This window comes from Ornithorhynchus anatinus, chromosome 12 (assembly GCF_004115215.2).
Source record: "Ornithorhynchus anatinus isolate Pmale09 chromosome 12, mOrnAna1.pri.v4, whole genome shotgun sequence".
In the NCBI taxonomy this organism is placed as follows: domain Eukaryota; kingdom Metazoa; phylum Chordata; class Mammalia; order Monotremata; family Ornithorhynchidae; genus Ornithorhynchus; species Ornithorhynchus anatinus.
The window spans coordinates 38,187,288-38,188,905 of record NC_041739.1 but is presented as its reverse complement, the minus strand read 5'-3'; the positions used below and the strand labels follow the sequence as shown (position 1 = coordinate 38,188,905).

The 1,618-nt window shown below is 45.0% G+C and overlaps 1 non-coding gene across 1 annotated transcript; it reads right to left on the bottom strand.

The window, feature by feature from the left end:
* Window positions 1-860: 860 nt before the first annotated feature.
* LOC114815759 lies at window positions 861-998 on the bottom strand. Its single transcript, XR_003763562.1, has one exon. It is a non-coding gene; the product is annotated as a small nucleolar RNA SNORA7 (small nucleolar RNA).
* Window positions 999-1,618: the final 620 nt, after the last annotated feature.

Genomic DNA, 1,618 nt, shown 5'->3' with positions numbered 1-1,618 from the left:
AGGGAAAATGTGGATTTTATTTTGTTTTAATCTCACTCTGGGCAGCAGAGTGAAATAAGGACTAGAGTGGGGAGATCTGGGGGCAGGTAGATCATTGGGGAGGCTGATGCAGTAGTTGAGGTAGGATATGAGAATTGCTTGGATTAGTTTTGTAGCAATCTGGATGGCTTGTGAGATAGGGAGGATAGCAGTATTGTCTACAGTGATGGGAAATACGGGAGGAGGACAGGGTTTGGGTTGGAAGATGAGTAGTTCTGTTTTGGACAGATTAAAACTGAGGTATCAGTGAGACAACCAAGTAGAGACGTGCTGAAGGGAGGAGGAAAGCAAGGAGGTAGATTGCAGAGGAGAGAAGCTCTTAAAGATGGTAGTTGAAGCCGTGAGAGCGAATGAGTTCTCCAAGCGGGTGGGTGTATGAGGAGACTAGAATAGAAGGGGGCCAGGAACTGAACTCTGAGGGACTCCCATAGTTAGGGGGTGGGAGGCACAGGAGGAGCCTGTGAAAAAGGAGAGGCCAGAGAGATAGGAGGAGAACTAGGAGAGGACAACATCAGTCAAGCCAAGGTTGGATAATGTTTCCAAGCGGAGACACTTGGAAAGGTAGAATTCCCCTAAATGGTCAAAATGATTGCTTGTCTTGTCTTATGGGTCAGAGACGACCCGATGGCATTGCAACTCCATGGACACATCTCTCCCAGAGCACCCCACCTCCATCTGCGGTCGTTCTGGTAGCGTAGCCATAGACACTTCTCGGTAAAAATTTGGAAATGGTTTACCATTGCCTCCTTCCGTGCAGTCAAGTTGAGTCTCCACGCTTGAGTCTCTCCCCTGCTGTTGCTGCCTAGCACAGGGGAGTTTTGACTTGTAGCAGATGGCCTTCCACTCCCTAGCCATTGCCCAAGCTTGGAATGGAATGTGTAGGCCTCTGCTTCACTCTCCCTCTCGTAGTCAAGACCGGTAGAGGACTGGAAACTCTCCAGGTGTGACCCTGAGAGGGGGAAAATGATTGCTATTTAACCAAAATGGAGGACACAACAGAATAACCAGAGATGAGAAAAACTGTCCTTGCTAACTTACACATTTAGGTAAATAATTTCATTCAAATGTAATGCTTCAAGTAAGCCCGGGTATTCTCTTAAATCATGTTTAATTTCAAGACAGAATAATCAGTTTAGAATTAATGCAATTTATTAACAATTAAAAATGATAACACAAGCAGAGGGAGGTTTCAGGGGCCGTGGTGGGTTTCCTTTGATAGGTAGAGTAATTACAAAGTGGGCTTTTGAAGTTCAAGAAAGTAGCCTGAGGACATGGCATTTTTAAAGTAAGAATTGGCTTGCACTCTGTTCAAGTGATTTATTTTGAACTAAGAAATGGGTGTGAGACATGATGTGATTTAAAATTTCATCCCTTGATGGAACTGCTTGAGGGTGACATGATTTTATTTTTTGGGATTTTTTTTTCCCCGTCTGTTCAGCCTATGGGGTTTCCTATCTGAAAGTTAATCTGCTGAAATTCTTCAGGAATTTTCGACCACGCAAGTCTTTGGTGTTAACAAAAGGTACTAAGCACGGTGCCCTTCCCCTGCCACTCAAGGGGCCAAGAGTCTTGCGAGGCA